This window comes from Anabrus simplex, chromosome 3, assembly GCF_040414725.1.
Source record: "Anabrus simplex isolate iqAnaSimp1 chromosome 3, ASM4041472v1, whole genome shotgun sequence".
Lineage (NCBI taxonomy): Eukaryota > Metazoa > Arthropoda > Insecta > Orthoptera > Tettigoniidae > Anabrus > Anabrus simplex.
Genome location: NC_090267.1, coordinates 492538058 through 492563363, shown reverse-complemented (window position 1 = coordinate 492563363; position 25306 = coordinate 492538058). Strand labels below are relative to the sequence as shown.

At 39.5% G+C, this 25306-nt stretch overlaps 1 long non-coding RNA gene across 1 annotated transcript; it reads left to right on the top strand.

Annotated features, from left to right (window-relative positions):
* The first annotated feature begins 11359 nt into the window (after window positions 1–11359).
* LOC137499048 (uncharacterized) lies at window positions 11360–12301 on the top strand. Its single transcript, XR_011017990.1, has 3 exons — window positions 11360–11440; window positions 11752–11910; window positions 12198–12301. It is a non-coding gene; the product is annotated as an uncharacterized lncRNA (long non-coding RNA).
* The last annotated feature ends 13005 nt before the right edge of the window (window positions 12302–25306 follow it).

Sequence of the window (25306 nt, the reverse complement as noted above, 5' to 3'; positions counted from 1 at the left end):
GGGGTGTAATTTTAAAATGAGTCTATTTATATCTCAAAAACTTAAGAGTTTAAGGTCGTAAAATTTGGTATTTGGAATATCCTTTAAAAATAAAGAAACATTTATAATTGTTTTCGGAAAAGTCACTTAACGGTGTGTAAAAAGGACTGGAAAAGGGGCTGAATTACTTTTATGAGGATACTTGTATCTCAAAAACTGAAGATGTTACAGACATGAAAATTTGTATTCGAAATCATCTTTGAAAATAAAGAAACACGTATTTGTTTTTGTTTTTGGAATATCAACGGCATATATTTTAAATCCTAGGTGTGAAATAGTGTACCGTACCCAGGGGTAAATACCCTCTAGGACGATGCCTCCATTCCTGTATGAACATCCGACTAACTCAGGGTTGGGCAGAGAGTGGGTTGGTCGTCATTGGGTCTGGCTAAAAGTCGAAGTTCGTCACTTAAATATAAGTAAATAACAGGAATATGGAGGTATAACTCGAATGAGAAACAATAATATGGGGCAGGATGAGTTTATTCATAAATATCCCCGAATCATACTAAAGAAAATCAAATAAATCAAATCATAAAATGTCATAACAAAAATCTCAAAATTAAAGATATAACTGGACACTAAAAACGTTAATTGATCAAAGAAATAAATGTGAAATGAAGGATCAAGCACAACATTGAATACTTGAATACCTTTAACAATAATCTTCTTCTTATAGTCCATTGTTCATGTAATATGGTAATATATGTACGCATATACTGATACGTATTTATTTCGAATTGAGTCACACTTGAAATAATCACATTGATACGGTTACGAATTTAATTTAGATTTAGAGTCGTCGCAAGATTAATCGTTAAAGGAAAATTACAATATAAGAGAAAGTTACGATGAAAAGAAAAATTAAGATAAAAAGAAAATTAAGACGCAATGGGACATGATATGAATTATGAAAAATACTAGTGGTATTTCCTACGCTATATTTACAATGAGCAAAAAAAAGAAAAATATCACATCTATTTACATCGGGTAACGAGAAAAGTCTTACATACTACACTGATTCTATGTGAATCGCGGTTCACCACAAAGGATCTAGTGAGAACTAGATTGACCATCGATATTACTCAGCACTCGGGCTGTTCCCCATTAAACAACAAGACAACATATTCAAACAACATGAAACATCATAAAATACCATCCTGTAAGGGAAAAACATAATCATCCTTATAAATCATGTAGAAAGCAATGGTAAACATTGCCTTCTTCTGCTGCATTTGCGCACTCAACAGTGCGATCATCCGTCACGTATTTCCTGCTGTGCTGTGAGCTGAAAGGAAATGTTGGAACTCAACACTGTACTAAGGCTTGGATTCTGTCCGCCCAGATTGCAACACGGAAATACCATCTCATTCACGCCGTCTGAATAAACACGGCCAATAAATCAGCTTGCAATGCGATAACATCTTTCTTCGGCTATACGGAAACTCACGTACAATCATACTCCTTCTTAGCATGCTTCGACAATTTAACACACATCAGACTCATTGGTCTGGAATCAATTCCGTCAATTCTGATAATTTATATTCTCTCAGAGGACAATAGCAGGTACATATCCACTGCACATTATTCTTTCACTTATCAGGCATGCAATCGGCCTGCATAATCACTTTATAACTCCGCATGCATTATAACTTCTCATATCTCTTACAAATCACATCAGCCTTTTACATTATGAGACCAGGTTCGTTTCCTGTGCAAATCATTGGGCAAAAAACAGATTCCAACCTAAATTCGAAGATCCTATTCTTTCAACGTTGTTATGCAGCTCCTTACGTACAGCTTCTGAAATACCATGCATCATGCAGTTTAACTGTTACTAACTCTTTCTAAATAACCAAGATAAAATAACGTAGCAAGTGTTTAATTTTGAACTTGGATGAACTTGTCAATCTAATCCTCCTAGCACTAATATACAAGGAAAATCGGAATAATACTAAACTAAATTATCATGCATAAATTCACAACAAATAATCCTAACAATTCCCTCATTATCCCATCTAGCTAGTCATAAATAAAAATAAAAATATAGAGAACATGAATTTCTCTTTTAATCGTATATACAACAATATAACAGTGAAATAAACACATGCCGCCAGGCTTATTTTACATTAAATAAAATCCCTATTCTAAACTGCACTGGTATTTTATCATAACCCATATAACATTCCATAATTAATACATGTGCCTTATCTTGGACGACTCTCTGGATACATGGCAGCGGCTCACATTCCCGCCTCGTTAGGTGTTCACTCCATGCTGATCACTGCTTCAATCGTTCTTCCATAAGCGAAGCCATCTTCTTGCTGAAAGTTATTGAACACTGCAACACAGAAGGTTTTGGAACAATACCTCTTCACCACTCAATTCTGCACTGCCGAACAACCCTTTCTTGGTTACTAACTCAGCCAACTGACATATGAATACACTGTAAATTTTACACTTGACGGTTTATTGAGGGTTATTGAGAGCGGCACGCGGTACGTATCGAGAGTTCCTCGCGAAACGCGACCGACACGAAAATATGAGACAACGAAACGTCTCTCCTTCACTTTCTAAACTGCGGCTAATTATCACCGTCTATATATTGGTAGTGAACGTTGTACTATAAAATGATCTGCAATTAATTCTGCATCAGTTAATTTATTCCACTGCACGACTGAAACACTGTTTATTGGTCTTAAAAACCATCCACTGTTACTGATATATTCACTTGGCAATTTTCAAGTACAATTCTCGGAGCACACCGAATAACCTTCACATCACGTCAGTATCCGCGATCAGAGATGCACTTCTTCACTATCCTAACTGCGCGACCAGAGTAACGCTCTCCAGAGCTTGGGGTGCTAAGGAAGCGTAGGTAACGCCGTTGCAGCTATGGGATTCCCGCTTGTCCAGACAAACCACCAATGAGAATGCTTGCCATTCATAATGACAAAATAGTAATTATAACATATCAATAAAACACAGTTCAAATAATATAAAATCTCTTCCTATAAATTTTTATATCGTACTCCTGATTATATTTCACTTGTAGACCTGTGGAAGTCCGTCAAATAACAGAATTTATCTCAAGCAACTGTACATGTTGGTCAACCTGGGATTATCACTTCGCGCGATGCAGACTCCATATTTGCCATATCCTCACGTTCTCATTGGCTGAATTTTTCTCATGGTCAGCATCGTACACGTGCCGATGTGTCCCAACTCCTAGTGACGCTAAGCGATTCTCACGGTCCTGAGGAAGTATTGGGCAATATCCAGCGACTTGATGGCTCCATCGACTTCCGGTCTCAGCTATTCAGCGATTCATAACTTTACCATATATGACCCAAATTTATATCCATAAAATGTACATATTATGTCAAATAATAATCCAAGTATCTGCTATGGGCCGGCAGGATACGGCTCAATAGGAAATATGTTTTAACGTTCCACTCCTAAAGTGTTAAATGAGGTTAGCTCCGTAAACGAAATTATTCATCCCTCCAAAGCCGTTTGACGTACAAAGTTGTAACTTTTTGGAGAGGGTCTTCTTTTATGTCCGCGGTGTAAAATATCGTATACTTCAAAATATGTCTCCCCTGAGGGGTTCACTCTATATCCATTCTTCCGAAACCGTTTCAGTTATGAACTTAATTTTTTTTAAATGAAGGTTGGTCTCCTATATCCCAGATGTTAATAAATATATAAAAACATTCACCACTTAAAAAAGTATCCATTCCTCCATTCCTTTTCGACGAACAAGATCGAAATTTCACAGGTTGGTCGCATTTGCATCCTAGATGTTAAATAAGATATGGTTTAAAACATTCAAATTCTACCGTGTGGGGTTCTAATGAGTATAATCATACCTTCCTCCGAAACGGTTTACCGAACGAAGAGAAAATTCCAAATAGTAGTATATATCTTAAATCCAAGGTGTGAAATAGAAAATACTTTTTAACGTTTCACCCCTAAAGTGTTAAATGAAGTTAGCTCCGTAAACGAAATTATTCATCCCTCCACCGTTTTACGTACAAAGTTGTAACTTTGACGTACGAACTGAGGGAGCATTTTACAGGCTCAGCTGACAGTGGACTCTCCAAAATGTAAAACTTTGAATAACAACTTTCAGTTTAAAACCGTAGCGAAACACGGGTATCTTGCTAGTATATACAGAGTGTTTCTAAATTCCGATTACAGACTTAGAGGGCTTGCAGTGGGCACCAAGAGGATTAAATTTATCATAGGAACTTGTGTTTGCAAACGTACCGTCTTCCCGCTATCTGAAAAAAAAAACACCGCCACAACACACGTTTACAGCTCCCGCATTTCTGACGCTCTGTTCGACTGCTACTGCTTGTCGTCTGAGTCCAATTACAGTTGGGGCTCAATGTGACGACCACCGACGTCAACACAGGCACGGTTCCTACGTATCGTGTTCCTGTACACACGGTCACCAATCCCTGGTCCTCCAACATCCACCGCAGCCATAACCCTCACCAGTAGGTCTTCCGCGGATTTCACAGGGATCTCGTAAATCAAGTTTCCATGTGACCCAGCAGTCAGTAGCCTAGCGGTGTCAAGTCCGGTGAACGTGCGGGCCAAGCAATCGGGCCACTACGACCTATCCACTGTTGCGCAAATCTTTGGTGCTGTACGTACAGCTTACTGCTGCGTACGTAGTAAATTATTACTGCTGTACTCTAGTATGAACGAAGATCTCCGTGCGGATCACACACTCAACTGAATGGCATGGAATGTCAACAAACCTGTAGGGGAATGAGACATCACGTGATCGCCCAATGACGTACGTACTCTAGTCAGGGACGCGTACAATGCAGGGGATTTGAACATGTGCTATGGTGGGTTTTTTACGGGTAGCAGGAAGACGGTAGTTTCCAACACAAGTTCCTATGCTAAACTTAACCGTCTTGGTCCCCACTGCAAACCCTCGAATTCTGCAATGGGAATTTAGTAACACTCTGTATATAAATGAATATGTCCAGACTGACTGATTCATCAACGCCGAGCCAAACCTACTAGACATACAAAAATGAAATTTTTGGTATACAATTATATTAGAGTGTAGGTGCTCGCTAAGGCAGGACTTTCGGATATTCCGTCGCTAAACGGGTGAAATGTTGAAATATCTCAAAATCTTTAAATTTTACAGACGTAAAGTTTGGCATTTAGAATCTCCTTTAAAAATAAAGAAACACATACTTTTTTGTTTTCAGGAAATTCCATTAGGGGGCGGGGGTGAAAAAAGTGAAAAGGGGTTGAGTACATTTTATGAGGATACATATATCTCAAAAACTAAAGATGTTACAGACATGAAAGTTAGTATTTGGAATCCTTTAAAAATGAAGAAACAGGTACTTTTTTGTTTTTGGAAAATCCAATTATGGGGAGGGGGGGGGGTGAACAGACGTGACAAATGGGGTGAATTAAATAAAGACTATATCTACAGTATATCCTAGAAACGTAACATGTTACAGACGTAAAAATTGGTATTTGAAACCTCCTGTTAAAGTAAAGAAATACAGATCATTTGTTTTCAGAAAGTCCACTTACGGGGAACTGAAAAAGGGAGTGCATTTCTAAAATGAGCAAGTCTAGAGTATATATCTAAAACTTATCATTTTACAGACGTGAGAATTAGTATCTGGAGTCTCTTTTGAAAATATAGATACACGTATTATTTTGTTTTAGGAAAATTTCCTTAAGTGGGGTGATAGAATTGAAAAATTAGTTGAATTATTTGTATGGAGATACTTATATCTAAAAAACTAAAGATGTTCCAGACGTGAAAATTACCATTGGGAATCTCCTTTAAAAACCACGCATTTTGGGGGGGAACATCAACTTGGGATGGGGGTGAAAAAAGGAGTAGAATTCTTTTTATGAGGATACATACATCTCAAAAACTGATAATGTTACAGTCGTGGGAATTAGTATTTGGAAGCTCCATTATAAAAACGTATTTTTTTGTTTTCGTTAAATTCATTAAGGGGGTGGGGGTGGTGAAAGGAAGTGAAAAATTTGAATTACTTTTATGGGGATACTTATATCTCAAAAACTGAAGGTGACAGATGAGACAATTCGTATTTGGAATCTCCTTTTTAAAAAAAGATATTTTTTTTCAACTTTTGAGAAGACTGTTTCTCACTTGTATAGTTCTATGTCGCATGGTCATCTTAGCCCCAAAAGTCAATACCAGAAACGTTGTTTACAAAGAGTTTCTGGGAAAATGACACTCAATTTTTCGGTGAGCTTTTATATTTCAGGGATTTGCAGATAATGCACAATACCGAGGAACGATTACTTTCATCAAATTGCGAAATCCACAAGAGCGAAGCCGTGGGTAACTGCTGGTAATTTATATAAGGGGATTTGAACATGTTTGTGTAATTTTTGTATTCTAAATTTTTGGATTTAATGGACCCCACTACTTGAAAAAATTCTGCAATGAAAGATACACAGGTTTCCTAATATAGCTGTGATGCATATACCATAACAATTCTGTTACATTTGGCAGATTATTAAGGGATTAAAGTGCGAATGATATGCAAAAGTTATATATAGAATTAAAGTTCTTGGGAATATGAAAGCAAAACAGACGCCACGCATATTTCTGCTGTGTGCAGACTAGCAAGCAAAGCATTATTACAGTGATAAATTGTTTGAATTCAACGGAATAACTTCGTGACAAGGAAGAAGGAACTCAATCCTTTCAATTTCAGCCATAACTAAAACAACCAAAATATTGCCCCCTTAAGGCCGCGGTCGTTTCCTTCCCATTCTTATCCCATCGCCGCCAAAACGCCTGGAATTATTTGTGTTCCAGCACTCTTAATTTCATGAAAATCGTCAAGAAACTCACTTAAAGTTCGCTGTAAAAAGGCTGTAGGATTCCTTTCCCTATAAAACTCAACAAGAGATGCCGAGATCACTCAGCATAGACCTTTTTTTGCAAGAAGTGCAGTCAGAGTTGGCGATGTAGCGCAGTAGCTACGGCTTATCTGCTTCCGATTTGCGTGTTCCTTTTTATCACAAGGATGCCACACAGTGGACCACTGACCGGATGTGAAACCGAGACAAGGCGCGCACATTTCAACATTTTGCAAGCTCATGCTGAGGTTCTGCAACTTCTTCGGCTATAACTCGCCAGAAGCCAAACTATTTACTCTCAGAAAGACTTAACGAGCTTAGAGTCCGCCTCAATGCAGGGGCTAATTGAGCTACTTGGCGCCCCTAGACAGAGAACAAATATGTCCACCCCTTACTTCATCATGAATGTACCACCAAGTAGCTTACAGTATCTCAATAATAATAATAATAATAATAATAATAATAATAATAATAATAATAATAATAATAATAATCTGGGCCAGGATTTTGATGACCCAAAAATGAAAAATGATCTATACAATGACGGCAAAAAATCAGTAAAATGATCCGAAAACTTTAAAAAATGCCAAATTGCGATTAAATTTTACAATCAATTTACTAATCGAGTTGGTATAGCCTATATTTATGTTATAAGCATCATAATCAGCTTTTGGGCTTTTCCCATGTCAAGAAAACAAAGTGAAATTCTTTACGTTTCGCAGAGAACTTTGCTCCCCATCTTGGGAAGAAAATCTCGACTTTTCACGAGGAAGACTTCTCCAACTTTAAGTGTTTCTTCTGGAATGCGGGCATTTCGAGGAAGTGGTGAATATTCTTTAGTCCCCACATTGACAGCGGCAGCCCGGTGTCTATTAGTGGCTTGTAATAGCTAATAGCTTGTAGGATTTGCTACGACTACTCTAGTCGGAGTTGCCAAATCGTCTTGTGCACTCGACACTAAGGCCCGTACTTCTGCTGTTATCTTAGATTTTTAAAACTCGGATAATGTCATTATCTGAGATAACGCTCACCTCTGTATTCACCATAGAATTTATTTTCTCGGTTTACGAAAACTAAGTTTTCGTTCCAATATGAGTTTGTTTCATACTGGAGTGCGGAAAACAAATGACTAGGCCTATGTGCTGCCGCCACTATCGAAATGTAAACTAGTTTTTGATTCCATTCGCGGATTCCATTGAGTAGAAACGAAGAAACAAGCCTAATATTACTTTCCAAGAGAGTGAAATATTATTGAATTTGGTGACAGAAAGCATTAAAAACATAGAGAATAAGAAAACAAATTACAGCCTACACATTGCATATTTCACTCAAAATATAAGGCAGTATTCCGTAATTCTTCATTTAACCCTCGAGCACTCGCGTGGCGCGCTGACTGCTCCATTAAGTATGTTAATGTTTTCATCGAAGTAAATATATTCAGAGCCTATATTCTATGTTTTATGGTTCATCAATTAATTCTTGAAATATTTTTCATAATATTAGTCTTTATTTTACCTCCCTAATTACTTTACAATATAATATTGTTATCACAACCTGGTAGCTGTGTACAAATTCGTGAAGTTTACAATATTGTCAATCATATTTACGTCAATAATTTTGTGAAAAGCAGACAGTTTACTTGATACACCCCGAACTTTACCCTTTGGTCCTGGAAATATTTTGACAATATTGTTTTCTTTAGTCTTAGAGGATCCACTAGAACATTGTTTTTTCCATACACAAACTTTATCTCTTCCTATGAAACGATCACTTTTGGCTAACACAACTTCACCAGAACTTTCATCACTTGTCCCCGAGTCATAATTATGTTCACTTTCTGAGTTTTGCTCAATGAAAATTATTTCCTCATTTTCAATTTCAGAATTGTCTTCCTCATTTTCATAGTCATCTGCTTTGTCGAAATCAGGATCATCATTCAATAACCAGTTCAGCTGTAGACTTGACAGATTTCTTCCAGCCCTAAATAAACGGAGCGATTATTGGAGACTCACGTAGAAAGCAACAATCCACAGAAAACTAATGCAAGACAATTCTAGTGAATACAAAAGTAATTTGTAAATAAAAATATACTTACATGATGACGCGCGTGGTGCACTGAGTGCGCCGGTTGTGACACGGTGAACTTAAAACGCAGTTTAATTCGCTTCTTTTGGAGAAATATTTATTTGACTTCTCACACAGATAGCTAAAACTGTACTGTAGGAATACCTAACAACACAGGTCAGCAGATTGGGTTACGTCTCAAAACTCACGAGTTTCAAAATTCACGGGCTAAAATTAGTTACAAATAGTATCAAAACTCATGACTACAAACTGGTAGCTAAAGTAAACATTCTAATGAGTCTCAAAATTTACGACTCCGGACAGACGGTGCTTTCGATGACCGCAGGAGGGATGAGGTGCGAGGTGACTCACGCTTCCCTTACGACAGGCAGGGGATACTGTGGATGATATTCTGCCACCCCAACCCACAGGGGAAAAATAATGTCTGGTGAATGAAAGAGATCGAGGTGTATTATTATTATTATTATTATTATTAATAATAATAATAATATATTTTCCTGTTGTCTTAAAGCTAATATAATGCATTTTTTTACCTTTCATATAAATTTATAATAATGACGTGTGGCCTCCGGGGAGTCTGCACGTCTGTGAGGATGAGGCCCTACCTAAGATGAAGTCTAATGCTGAAGACAGCACGAAAACCCAGTCCCCGAGTCATAGGAATTAACTAATGAAAGTTAAACTCTCCGACCCGACCTGAAATCGAATCCGGGAACCCCTGGACGCCTTGGACCAAAGGGCAGCATCCTAACAATTTAGGCATGCAATCGGACGACATAAAATTAAAGTAGTTATATTGCTCGCTGCTAGTTTAGGAGAAACTGTCAGTTGATAGTACTGGGGCTTAGTTCCATTATGCAGCAAGAAAGCGGAATTTACTTGGATAAGGAATTTTATTTAGAGATATTAAAGATCAAAACAGTTAATTCACTCATTTACTTTCAACACTTGGAGATTCATTTGAAAGAAAAAAAGCGTATTTATATTTTTCGTAAGAGTTCATTCATTCGCTTATTTCATTAGATTGTCTGTCTACCCGACACGCTTAAACCGAAAAGAACATTACTCATGACGCATCCGATTATTCTGTGCGATATAAATGAATGATATTTGAAATTCATTCGATTATTTAAATAATCGGATGGAAGTTATTCAATTATTAAAAGTGTTACATTTTGCCATCACTAATGGGTGGACATTTATCCATTCAAAGAAGAACTGGTCCTGCTCGTGAGTTTTGACAATGGCCCAGGAAGAGAAACCTCTTCTTAATAATCCTCTTGCTGGAATTCGTGAGTTTTGAGACTCGTGAGTTTTGAGACGACACGAGCAGATTGTTGGCGCGACAGTGGCCATCCGTTTATTTAAACGTGGGGCAGCCAGTGCGCCGGTGCGAGTGTACCGTACAGGGAATTCCAGGTTATGTTCGATCATGGATAACAGTGACAGTGTCGAAGGTTTAGATAACCTAAAATGTGTCTGAAAATCAGTGTCGTCGTAGTCCTCGAAATATATCGCACGTACTTTTATCCACCTAGCACATTTATTAATTGCATAATCTTGAACGCTGCGATTTTCTCTAGCAGTTAGATATTCCAGCCGTCTACGAGTAGCGATCTTGGAAGGCTATTATCTTAGATTTCACATTTTATCGGTCAACCAAACTCCGGTAAAATTTTAAGCCGAAATAATACCCGCTTATTCTATGGTGTAGTGGTTAGTGTGATTAGCTGCCACCCCCGGAAGCCCGGTTTCGATTTCCGGCTCTGCCACGAAATTTTAAAAGTGGTACGAGGGCTGGAACGGGGTCCACTCAGCTTCGGGAGGTCAACTGAGTAGAGGTGGGTTCGATTCCCACCTCAGCCATCCTGGAAATGGTTTTCCGTGGTTTCCCACTTCTCCAGGCAAATGCCCAAATGGTACCTTACTTAAGGCCACGGCTGCTTCCTTTCCTCTTCCTTGCCTGTCCCTTCCAATCTTCCCATCCCTCCACAAGGCCCCTGTTCAGTATAGCAGGTGTAGTTGCCTGGGCGAGGTACTGGTCATTCTCCCCAGTTGTATCCCCCGGCCAAAAGTCTAAGGGGGCTGTCACACAGGCTCGATCGAACGACTGCGATCGACCGACTAAGAAAACAAACCTACAGAGGGCAGTGGCACCAGTCACACAGCATCGATCGTCAGCGATCAACTACGAGCGATGAAGATCGACTGGTTTGTAAAAACAAACGTGTCCGTTTTTCAGTCGCAGTCGTTCGACAATGGCGGACGCAACATAGTCATCTGTTGATGAAATCGAAACATTAATTTGCTTTAGTGTATGAAAACAAAGTGGTGTATAATCCTAGACTCCCTGGATATAGTAATAGGGAGACCGTGAATTTTGTATGGTATTCTATAGTGTGGAGAATTGGGACAAAAACTGGTAAGTAATTATTAGATTTATTACGATTATCTTATGAATAGTGTTATCTTAGATTATTTATTGATAAAATATATTATACGGAATAGATTGGTAAAAAGAGTTACACTAGGAGAAGTAGTAATTATCATTCTTGTAACTTAATTGAAGAAATGTTTGGAAAACATAAGCAGTGCTTTCCTAACCTCCATCTCGTACCTAATGAAATGAATACCATTGTTTGCTTTAATGACAAATAAGTGTAGGCCTATGCCATAAGTAGGCCTACTACATGTATATTTTCTTTGTCACAATATTCTGATTCATTGTTTCAGGAAAAAGTTGTGCCAAAACATGGTAAATTCTGAAGGCTGGATATCGAACTTGGAGAGATAACATCCTCCCTCTCCTCCCAGGTTCTGCTGTACAGAAAACATAAAATGGGTCTACTTCAATGCCCTCAACTTTCTGGAACTCTTCATTGCTGGAAGAAGGTACAATTCTGTAATGTTTATTTTTAAAAGTAGGCCTACATTACAGACCCGTGTTCTAGTTGTGAAAGAGTGAGGGGAAGATTCAGTCTGTAGGCCATAAGTTCCACCCATCTGTTCATTAATTTATCAGATATAACTGAAAGTAATATAATATAATCTAACCTAACAATCATCTTACTAAAATAATTATTGAAAGTAACAATTTCTTAAACAGAAGGCTTGTGTCCAGACTAAAATGTAGCTCCAATTTAGAAGAATTGCATTAATATGTTGTTCATTTTTTTCAGTTCTATAACAAACACATGTATGGAAGTGACACCTGGTGTATGAGAGCCTTTTCACCAAGCTGAAATAGAGGAGGAGGAAGCAGAAATAATTTGTGTTGGAGGGGTTTAACTCTTACAGTTCAGAAATTACTGAAGGGACTTCAACTTCCAGTCCAGTGGCTTCTGCTTCTACAAACAGCTCCGCTAGCAGTTAAAAATAAAAGGAACAGAAATGTGAAAGTGACAGTGATGTGTTAAGTGAATATTTAGAAAAGATGCTGAAAACTGAAAAGAAAATATAATCAATGTTATTTTTAGTGTCTTCATGATGACATGGAAAGAATGAGTGTACTAGGTCGAAGGGTTTTCAAAGTTAAAATTCAGAAACTGTTGTATACATTGTTAGACCAAGAAAGAATCTAATAAAATTTATGTTCTTGAGAAATGTTCTACTTTTTAAATTAAATCAGTTTTTGTTATACTTATCTATCAATATTTATTGGAATCCTCAGTGAGTTGTGTGTATTAGCACCTGATGGGAAAGAACCTTAACTCCAATTTTTATTAATTATGAGCATTATTACAACATCTTAATTTGTATATTTTATGTGGTAGAACATGTATGGTTTACAAGGAAAGGAGTATTTTGAAATACATGTAGTAGGTCCTTTCTGTGTGTATGTAGTAAGCAGTTGTACAGCACAGGTTGTCTGTAACCAGACCGGCGTATTGATAATTCTGTCCAAGAGCTGACTTCCTTCTTACGGTATACTGTTGATCACAACTGCAAACTCATTGCACTAGGTTTGTACAACACAGGTGGTCTGAAACCAGACCAGTGTAAAGACATGAGTAGTTTTGTCCAGGAGCTGACTGCCTTCTTACAGAATACTGTTGATCACAACTGGAAGCTCATTGCATTGGGTTTACTGCATCTATATTCAATGTTGCTTACTATACTGCCATCCTGGGAGAATACACATCCTAAATACCTATTTGAAATTATCTACCTGTTCCAGTTTTGTATTCTCAACCTGACATTCAGTTCTATTTTATCTCCTCATTCCAAGTACTCTCCTGCCATTGTACCTGTCTGCACCAGCAATCACTACTTTCATATCTGTTACCGTACTTATAATTTATTAATAACATACACGCCTACAGAGGGCATCAAGGTAGACTGATTATTTTATTTCTTGTGCTGTAGATCCATTAATATTAGATTGCACAGTTTCAATAGGCCGAGTTGTTTGCATAGGACAAAATTCTTACTACAGTTATACCTGACAGAATCCCTCCCTGCCACCTTATAACTTTGTAACTTAGGTAGCCTTTATCTCCTCATTCCAAGTACTCTCCTGCCATTGTACCTGTCTGCACCAGCGATCACTACTTTCATGTCTGTTACTGTACTTATAATTTGTTAATAACATATAGGCCTACAGAGGGCATCAAGGTAGACTGATTATTTTATTTCTTGTGCTGTAGATCCATATAAACAATGAAAAACAAAGATGAAAAATTCATTTGTAACTATTTTGACAGATGTTTCTACCAAAGTTTTGTAGATTTTAATCTATAACATAAAAAACTGTATTTTGTGTGATGTGATATTAAGGGGATATGATGGCAGAATATGTACATTATTTATAAAAAATATATTCATATGACAGTTACATGCTTGTAATAAAAGGTTGAGTAGATTAATTACCCTGTAAGTCAATCCAAGATCTTACAAAGCCCATACACCCTACTCTGTCAAATATTAATTTATATAATTGGTATTTACAAACAGTTTTGACAGGTAATGTAAGATATAGCAAATTTAAATTATTTACCACCTGAGCAACAGGCCTAAATAACATTTTACTGTAGATGGCAATAGTAGTCTATTTAGTTGTTAGAAAGGCATACTCTTCACTTCTAAAAATAGAAGGCAAGGTGCTTGTTATTAGCACCTATTATTTTTTGCAGTGGTTGGTTCTCATTTTTGGTGAAATTGAAGGCAACGTTTTCATTTTCCTTGAACTGATTCATAAGGAAAGTATTTCAGGATGGATAGATAGGCTTGGTCATGTTCATATCAGTAAAGAAGTTACATATGAACAATACACAGAAAGGCAAAATCAACATTGAGGTAAGAAAGAGAGTCCTACCAGACCTTTGAGGAAAAAGTTGTTACTCTGTACCAAGGAGTTTACCAGTAACTTGGATGGAAGTGCTGGATTTATATTAATTGGCTTATTATTGCCAAGTGAGCAATTAGATCAGCTTGCCAGTGCAAAGTTTGGGGAGACAGTACTTTATGCTTAGTGATGAGGGTAATAAACAAGACCTTGTGTGTAATTTACATGTAGTTGTGACAAGTATCAGTTTATGACACTGCCAACGTATTTATTAGAACAATATTCCAGAAGCTTTTCCTATAGTTATTAAGCTAGTGTACAGAGCACTAGTCTCACCTGAACTCCTCAAGAAATGTACACATATGTGAATACACAGAACCCTAAAGAGAATTTACTTTGGAAGAGATGTCCATAGACAATCTTTATTCACAGCCATTTGGTAAAATTAGCTGCTTTTGAAGCTGCTGTAGTCTTCAATGATATAAATTAAGACAGGATTGTCATTCTTGCAAAGTTTGGTTATGGACCTGGATTCTTTGCACAAAACACAGTGGGCCTACAGAAATTCAGCAACATGCTTGTCATGAAAGCAATATGATACTATTCTGAACATGGCACAATAACAAAGAAGAGGAGAGGCGACAAGAGATTTGCAGAGGATCATGAGGGAGAGAAACAGTGTAAGGAACTCCATTGCTTTTATCATTTTCACAATATTCAGAGCATATGTGCATTTTTCTTTCTTTCAAAATTATTTACAGGATTGTAATGAAACTTGACACATTATTTCTACATTAGGTAATGTAAATTTTGACTGGAAGCATTTCTTGATATGTCTATTATTTTGGTAGGTGGGATCTCACCAAGTGGTATGAAAAAAAAAGCTGTTAACCTCCATCTAATAAACACCTCAAAATATCATTTGAAAAGACAGTAATTATGCCCCAAGATCCAGCATCATTAAAACAAATAAGCATAAATGGTATTAGTCGTATATTTGAAGTACAATGAACAACTGTTGTGAGGCTTTTGTTGGAATTTTCACCCTGTCAAGAATTCTGGCTGTAGTGCTCTATGAATGGCATCACATATAATAGGAACAAATCCACTGATGTATTGTGAGCAATCCTAAATCTGTACGAGTCACCAATGTCCAGAAACCTGTAGGCCTAAATAAATATATTTCCACTGTTGATGGTAGCACCTTCAAATTATGAATTCAAATTGATGTACATAACAGTTTTCAGTCCTTTTTATCAATACTTTATTAGAATCCTGCAGAATGCAAAGAAATGTACCTGCCACTAATCTTTTATTTGATATATTTTGTCACGGACATACAGTACCTAGTTGTTTCGAAGGTGAACATCAATTTTGACGTTGTGAATATTGAATTAATGACAGTGTCAGCCTTTCCTCAGAACTTATACTTTTCCTGTAATTTGTTTGCCTGATGTTTATTATTGACTTCATTTTTTCCTCTAATTCCTTGTACCGTAATTATTGATGGGCATTCGGTACTAGTTCCTGAATTTTTCTTCGTCATTCCGCAACGAAGGCACACTTTGGTGGAATCTCCATGGCTCTTTACCTTGACCACTGCAATCGTCTGGTTCTTTCCTTTCTCCTAATATATTCATAGGTTAGAATCATATTTCCACCCGAATTATCGCTTTCACAACACATTCTTTTTCTCTCGTGAATATGAATACATCTGTAGCCTGTACGGTACGGGGCGGGAGTATCAGCTGTTTCCGTGCAGTCGATCCCTCTCGATCGATGAGCAGTGTGACAAGGTAAATGAATTTAGTCGTTAGTACTCGATGCCAGTTGGTCGCTCTTGATCGTTCGATGCCCTGTGTGACAGCGGGCTAAAGCTCCAGAACAGAGGTGGTAGAGGTGGGATCCCTCGCTGAGTCCGAGGGGAAAATCCACCCTGGAGGGTAAACAGATTAAGAAGAAGAAGAAGAAGATAATACCCGTTATATAGTCCTGATGCTCAACCCATACCCACGCGGTGTCTTCTGATCTCAAAACTTGGCCCACCCTGGTAATAATGAGGGTTGTCAGTCTGCCCGCTCTAGTGATAATGAGGGTTGACAGTCGGCTCCTTTCCTCTGGACACAAGGGGCACGTGTCGTTTAAAAGGCAAGTGAGCGCTGTCAAAAGCAAGGTTGTCATATTTTGCGTCGATTATTATTTTAAACATGTTAACATTCAATTTATTCTAAAGTCAAAATATAAATATAAAAACCTGTTCATGAACCACAGCACAAACCAATATCGCAGAATAATTTGTTTCGTGCTTAACCCGTGCGGTGGTCGTAGATGTTGAAAGAAAAAAGAAAGAAAGAAAGAAAGAAAGAAAGAAAAAACAGGAAGAAGGCATTGGCAAATAAACTCGACAAAGATTAAACTTAAATTGGTACCAAAGTAGGCCTATTAAAGAATTAATTTTATGCTGCTAATATCAGTCTCTCGCTTTCAGTAAAGCAAGGAAAAGTACAACAATTTTTTACAATGTGTTTTACGTCGCACCGACACAGATAGGTGTTATGGCGACGATGGGCTAGGAAAGGCCTAGGAGTGGGAAGAATTGCCCGTGGCCTTAATTAAGGTACTTCCCCAGCATTTGCCTGGTGTGAAAATGGGAAACCACGGAGATCCATCTTCAGAGCTGCCGACAGTGGGGCTTGAACCCATTATCTCCCCGATGCAAGCTCACAGCTGCGCGCCCTAACCGCACGGCCAACTCACCCGCCAAAGGAAAAGTAAAATCACGAACTAGGGACTGGGATAATAATAATAATAATAATAATAATAATAATAATAATAATAATAATAATAATAATAATTGTCCGCCTCTGTGGTGTAGTGATTAGTGTGATTAGCTGCCACCTCCGGAGGCCCGGGTTCGATTCCCGGCTCTGCCACGAAATTTGAAATGTGGTACGAGGGCTGGAACGGGGTCCACTCAGCCTCGGGAGGTCAACTGAGTAGAGGTGGGTTCGATTCCCACCTCAGCCATCCTGGAAGTGGTTTTCCGTGTTTTCCTTCTTCTCCTCCAGGCAAATGCCGGGATGGTACCTAACTTAAGGCCACAGCCGCTTCCTTCCCTCTTCCTTGCCTATCCTTTCCAATCTTCCCATCCCCCACCAAGGCCCCTGTTCCGCGTAGCATGTGAGGCCGCCTGGGCGAGGTACTTGTCATTCTCCCCAGTTGTATCCCCCGGCCCAATGTCTCACGCTCCAGGTCACTGCCCTTGAGGCGGTAGAGGTAGGATCCCTCGCTGAGTCAGGGGGGAAAACCAACCCTGGAGGGTAAGCAGATTAATAATAATAATAATAATAATAATAATAATAATAATAATAATAATAATAATAATAATAATAATAATAATAATATCGGAGTATGTAGTTCGGACAAAAATTAGCCAGCAAACTTAGCTACTTTTAAAACAAATGCCGTATTAACCTTACCTCTATTCGTCGTCCTCGTCATTGTCTGCTACGTGAATTACAAATCTATCTCGGTTGCTATCCGTGTCGTGTTTCATGTACTTCTCTTCTGTCTTAATGGTGCTGCGAACACAAGCAGATCACCTCTCAGGACCGATCGTTCCAGCTCCTTCACGCAGAAGTTGACACACTCTAGCACTCAAAGTTGGCGTAACATTATTTTTCCTAACCTACGCCTTCAGCTGAGACCAGATCATTTCTATGGGGTCTAAAGTACAGTGATATGGAGGGAGTTGCAAAACTTCGTGTCCACATGAGGCTGCGATCTCCTCTACAGCGCACCTTTTACTGATATTGACTGATTTGATTTCCTGCAACATAACTGCCTTGATGGGTACAGGTTTTGGCACGGGAATGTTATTGTACTCCATAAACTTAATGTCCTTAATAGCTTGCATTGTCCATCACGATTACACATTTTCGGTCACGTGGTAGGTTCTGTAGATGAGACCTAAACCAGTTTTCGAAAACTTGAGCTGTCATTTCGTCATGGATATCAGCTTTGCAGTCTCCAATGTTTTTAGCCGATAAATAAAGGCAATTCTCAACCCAGCCCTCACTGCCTCCAGCATGCAATACCATAATACGCTTGCCTCGCGATGTTGGTGCTTTCAGTATGCAATTACAAGTTCCATCATCCCACCCTTTCTTCACAATGTCATGAGTATCGTACCAAGTTTCATCTAGATAGACAACTCTGCACCCCTCGGAATGCAACTTCCGAAGACGGTCTATTAATTTATATCGCCAAGCTACTATTCTAGCAGATTCCATTACAATCTGTTTTTTCCTCAGAATACGGAAACAAAACCCAAGTTTTATAAACAGTTGTCGTAGCGTAGTTTTTTCATAAGGAAAGCCACACATTTTTTAAAATGTTTTAACAGTTCCTGTACGGTTGGTGACTTACCTTTAGTAAAGAATGCATATACCTCGCGTCTCACCAAATCACAGCAAAAATCATCAATTTTATTAAAGATAACTCTATTATTATCATACTTTTTTGCAGTTGTAGGTCCCCTCTTTACTATTTTACTTATAGTTTTCCTGTTAAGTTTCAACATTTTAGCTGTCTCAGAAATATAACCCTTGCGAACGTTGTTCTTCATAACGTATTCGTATGCGTTACATACCAGCCGTTGACTTTGCTTACTTAAAGTGTAGTCGCCTTTCTTTTCTCCGCGGAACGACTACTACCCGGCTGAATATCACTCGCGGGCGCGGAACCACTGCTGCTCGGCTGAATATCACTCGCGGACACCGAACCACTGCTGCTCGGCTGAATATCACTCGCGGGCGCGGAACCACTGCTACCCGGCTGAGTATCACTCGCGGACACGGAACCAGTACTACTCGGTCGAATATCACTGTTACTGGTGCTCGGTTGAAGATCGTTTGCGTGCACCGGCAGATTTAATTCAGGATTTTCTGATGCGATAATTTCCAGGTGTGATTCCCACGGCCTCCACATTACTGCATGAAGCGAAGTGAAAAGCAACACACTTCACGAATATTAATTAACGAAGCAAAGAAATGATCTAAAACTTTCAAACAGCGAACAAAGCAAGTGTAAATTGTCGTAGCTGAAAAAAGAGTGTGACGACTATTTAACAAGAGGTGCATTGGCAACAGAGCTGTGAGGATTTCTGAAGGGGAATGCGAACTTCCGTTTTAAAGCCCACTGCCGTCATAAATTACCCCCTGCTAGGACAGTGAGTGGCCAGGGGAATCAAACGTTTGCCGAACTGTTTCAATGCCGCCGGGTACGGGTTGACCGTCTCAGCTATACCAGATAATGTTGTTCGTGAATACAAACTTCGCTATTTTCTCTGTTTACGCAGCATTAAACTAAGATAAAAGCTTTTACTCGCGTTGGTGAATACGGGCCTAAGAAGGGGTAAAACTGAAGAAAGTGGTTTGGCAACCTCTCCACGCCAAACTCGTTAACACAACAGGGTGAAGGGTGTGATTGACTGCTGGCTCACAGTTCGCTTCGAGGAACTGAGGCTGTCATGTTTTGTGTCCAAGTATACCTGCTTGCAGTCGTCTCAAAGACGGAGTTTTTCTTCTTCATCTTCATCTGCTTACCCTCCAGGGTCAGTTTTTCCCTCGGACTCAGCGAGGGATCCCACTTCTACCGCCTCAAGAGCAGTGCCCTGGAGCTTCAGAATCTGGTCGGGGGATACAACTGGCGAGGATGACCAGTACCTCGCCCAGGCGGCCTCACCCGCTATGCTGAAGAGGGGCCTTGCGGGGTGATGGGAAGATTAGAAGGAAGAGGGAAGGAACCGGCCGTGGCCTTAAGTTAGGTACCATCCCGGCATTTGCCTGGAGAAGAAGTGGCAAACCACGGAAAAACACCTCCAAAATGGCTGAGGTGGGAATCGAACCCACGTCTACTCAGTTGACTTCTCAAGGCTGAGTGGACCCCGTTCCAGCCCTCGTACTACTTTTCAAATTTCGTGGCAGAGCCGGGAATCGAACCCGGACCTCCGGGGGTGGCAGCTAATCACACTAACCGCTACACCACAGAGGCGGACGACGGATTTTTTCACATCTCCTAAGGGTTGTGTATAATTTCTTACAATTATCTTAGAAATATATATTTATGTGAATTACGAGGGTAAGTTATGAAGCCTCCGTGGCTCAGGCGGCAGCGCGCCGGCCTCTCACCGCTGGGTTCCGTGGTTCAAATCCCGGTCACTCCATATGAGATTTGTGCTGGACAAAGCGGAGGTGGGGCAGGTACTGCGGTTTTCCCTGTCATCTTTCATTCCAGCAACACTCTCCAATATCAATTTCATCTGTCAGTCACTAATCATTGCCCCAGAGGAGTGCGACAGGCTTCGGCAGCCGGCACAATTTCTATCCTCGGCGCTAGTTAGGGGGTTCATTCATTCCATTCCTGAGCCGGTCAGATGACTGGAAACAGGCTGTGGATTTTCATTTTTCATGAGGATAAACTGTATAGAAAGCGACAGAAACGTGAGCCTCGATTAAACTCTAATGATTTGACATATTTCAATAATATTCTGCAATGTCTTTTCCCCGTTACAATTACGTGTTGCGTGAAAATAAAAGATCGTTCCTATTTGAATATTTTAATAAAGTTTCTATTGTAATTCTTTCTGATCGCCCTTAACAATGTGACATTTATTTCATTCTGTACAGAGTCGAGAGTTACCTCTGGATTAAGACGTAATTAATTGTCCAGCTCGTTGGCTGAATGGTCAGCGTACTGGTCTTTGGTTCAGAGGGTCCAGGGTTCGATTGCCGGTCGGGTCGGGGATTTTAATCTTCATTGGTTAATTCCAATGGCCCGGGGGCTGGGTGTTTGTGCTGTCCCCAACACACCACACATAACACTATCCTCCACCTACACATGGCAGATGCCGCCCACCCTCATCGGAGGGTCTGCCTTACAAGGGCTGCACTCGGCTAGAAATAGCTAGATTTTAAAAGTATATTTTCAGTATACTTTAATGTTAATTTAAACAATGGGGAGATTTTGAAATTTCGAAAATGTTACCAAACATTTTGAAGTAATATTTATTGTCATGTTTTAATACTCTTTTAGGTCATAAATGCTTACATAATTGTAATATTTTTAGCTCATAAACATCCGGGCCCTAGTGGTGCCCTGGACATCCGTGACATAGACGACCAGTAGTTGCCATGGTTGCAATGCTGTCGGGAAGATGATGGCGTTAATTCAAGATACACCCCAGCACCATGAAGTCAAAGGGCCGATTGAAGAAACTGTGTTTAGACGATGTCTATAGTTAAACAATGTCTAAGTATGACCGCCGCATTCCACTTAGACACTGTCTAAAACCGATGCTCAACCGGCCATGTTTAAACACTGCCGAGAGCACTGTTTAACCTCAAATGAGAGGAGTGAATCACAATCAGAGGTTATGAAACATGAAACATGTAATTTGTATTATCATGTTGAGACGATTCCGGGAAGCAAGGTTAGTCCGACGGCCTCTCTGTCGCATTCATTTGAAATGTACGGGTAAGTAGAGCTTAAAATGAGATTTCGGTTTTCGAGAGACTTGTTTCTTAAGACTGACAAAGGGACAGTCAACTCGAATACAATTCTTGGCAACCGATATATTTCATTATACATGGGGGTAATTTCCATTGAATTATAGGTCACTTCGACTACACTACATACATGTCAGAATTACTTCTCCCAATCGTCAGAGGGCTGTCACATACATCAACCGGGAGGGATTCACTGAATATTATATTTACTGCCAAGTAAGCACACATACGGTAATAGTGACAACTAAAAAGTAGGTTGTGTGGTGTTTGTTTAATAATCGTCCCGCTAATTCAGGTAAGCTTAAGTTTTCGGCAACGATGGGATAGGAAAAGGTAAGTGGTGGTGGTGGTGGTGGTGGTGGTGGTGATTAATGTTTTAACAGAAGGACTGGGGAAGAAGATCCGTGGCCATAATAACAGCCCTACTATTTGCCTGGTGTAAAAATACGGAAACTACGGAAAACAATCTTCAGGGCTTCCCTCTTCCTTGCCTATCCCTTCCAATCCCCCTGCAAGGCCTCTGTTCAGCATGGCAGGTGAGGCCGCCTGGGCGAGGTACTGGTCATCCTCCCCAGTTGTATCCCCGACCCAATGGCTCATGCTCCAGGACACCGCCCTTGCGGCCGTAGAGGTGGGATCCCTCGCTGAGTCCGAGGGAAAAGCCAATCCTGGAGGATAAACAGACTAAGAAAGAAAGAAAAGAAAGTGTAACATTGACGACAGTTTTATTGTATAGTATTGAATGAAAATCTCTATGTCCGACTCCTTGGCTGAGTGGTCAGCGTTGAGGCCTTCGGTTCAGAGGGTCGCGGCTTTGATTCCCGACTGGGTCCGGGATTTTAATCGCCTTAGATAAATTCTTCTGATCCGGGTACTGGGTGTTTGTGTTTGACCAACACTTTCCTCTTCATGTTCAGACAACACACTACACTACCAGCCACCACAGAAACACGCAATAATAATTACATCGCTCCATATAGGGTTGGCGTAAGGAAGGCCAAATCCACCTGTGCGACACAGTCCCCACGCGCCACCCCTCAGGTGTGGGAAAAGTGACACAAAAAAGAAGAAAAGAAAGATTGAATCAAAATCTAGAAAAAACTATTATTAACGCGCTTAAGGGGACACTATAGTGACATTTCATGAATTTCGAAGAAAATATAGAAATTGGATTTAGAACTCTGATGTGTGTTCTTTCGAAAAATGCTTTTATTTTTTAAATACGGCCATTTTTAAAGCCCACAGCGCCTCCTTTAATTTGATAAATTATCAACCCCTTTACCCCTCTGTCAAAATTCGCTCAGAGATCATCAAACAGCTTACAATTTGTTAAAAATGTATATACCTCTCGCCGATCATCCGCTATATCCCGCAAACCCGGTACTGTTCGTTGCCCCCGCACTTTTAATGTCCAATCGCCACTATTGTTCTTGGCTCATTTAACATGTGTGCAAAATTTACGTAAGATCCGTGATTCCCCGGTACGCGCCCTTCCTTCGTAACTTGACATTCGACCAACTCAACTCTCTAGCCTCATGGCCACTCAGAAATATCTGTTTTATATTGAAAGAAAAAAAAAAACTGGTTATCATTCTCTCAGTTCGTATATCGCATCATTGCACAAGGCTCGAAATCACCGGTTGCACGTGGACAGATATTTTTACATCTAATTCTGTATACATATTTCATGGAATTGTCACTGTGGGAGAAATGCTTTGCAACATTAAATCTTCATGCGAAGGAGAAACCTAAATCTGAAAGCTGGATGGCATGCATTGCAAAACAGTTCATGTAATGAAGCTGTATCTAATCCTGTAATCATTAAGAGGGGAATTCCTCTATGCAGTATTATTGGACCTTTATATCTCCTTATATATAAATGATATGATTAAAGAAGTGGAATTAGAAATATGGCTTCTTCGATTATGTTATTCTGTATAGAGTAATAAATAAGTTACAAGATTATGAGCAACTGCAAAAAAAAAAAACCTCGATAATGTTGTGAGGTAGACAGCATGCAAAGGGTATGATGATAAACGGGGTTAAAAGTCAGGTTGTGAGTTTCACTAACAGGACAACTCCTCTCTGTTTTCATTACTGCGTTGATGGGGTGAAAGTTTCTTATGGGGATCGCCGTAAGTACCTAAGTGTTAATATAAGGAAAGATCTTCGATTGGGTAATCACATAAATGGGATTGTAAATAAACGGTACAGATCTATGCACATGATTATGGGGATATTAAGGGGTTGTAATAAGGATGTAAAGGAGAGAGCATATACGTATCTGGTAAGACCCCAGTGTATGGGACCCTCACCAGGATGAAAGTAAAGCAGCTCGATTTGTTCTGGGTGATTTCCGACCAAAGGTTAGCGTTACGAAAATGTTTCAAAGTTTCGGCTTGGAAGACTTGGGAGAAAGGAGACGAGCTGCTCGACTAAGTGGTATGTTCCGAGCTGTCAGTGGAAAGATGACGTGGAATGACACTAGTAGACGAATAAGTTTGAGTGGTGGTTTTAAAAGTAAGAAAGATAAAAATATGAAGATGAAGTTGGTATTCAAGAGGACAAATTGGAATAAATATTCGTTTAAATGAAGGGGATTTAGTGATTCGAATAATTTACCAAGAGTGTTGTTTAATAAATTTCTTGACAATCATTTAACAAAATGCTAGGACAACAGATAGGGAGTGTGCCATCTATGCGACTGCCCTAAGTGCAGACCAGTAGTGATCAATTGATTGTTTCTTTTTTGTGAAGACCAGATGGGAGAAATTGTTGCTGCTACCTAGCAGTACACAGATATGAACTGTGACTCTAACGTGCCGTGCATCAGACCACTGTATCAATTCAGTAACGTAAACGGAATCAAATGAATCGATTCAGTAAAATGAATGGAATATCTCGTCACTAATGTCTACATCCCAGATCTCTCGTCATGTAATTTTCACATCTTTGTACCAGTATCTGTCAGGCACGTTGCGAACTTTCCTTGTAGGTGGGTTTTGCAGAATAATAATATAATGCGGGCGGTGCAGACAACTGTCAGCTGAGAAGTAATCATTATTGCATCAGTGATGCTGCTTCTTATGACGTTACAGCTTGTTCGTGAAATATAATACCTAAGGTCGGAGGGCAATTCACAAGACCTGTGAGGTAACAACATTCGCTAGACGACCTTGCACTTCTGCTATTTGCGGCAGGAACTTCAAGATACCGCACTTGTCCTTTTCACCTTGCTTAGAGGTTAGGTCATACGAAGGCTGGCCACTTGACAACAAGAGTCGAAAGAGGGTGTCAATTGTATTTACGTACAAACTTGAAGTGATTTTCTGACGATTCCCACATAAACTGCATATTATGACCACTTGTTTGCAATTCTTACCACAATTACTAATAAGCTATCGACAATGAATGAATACAATTATCATTATTTATT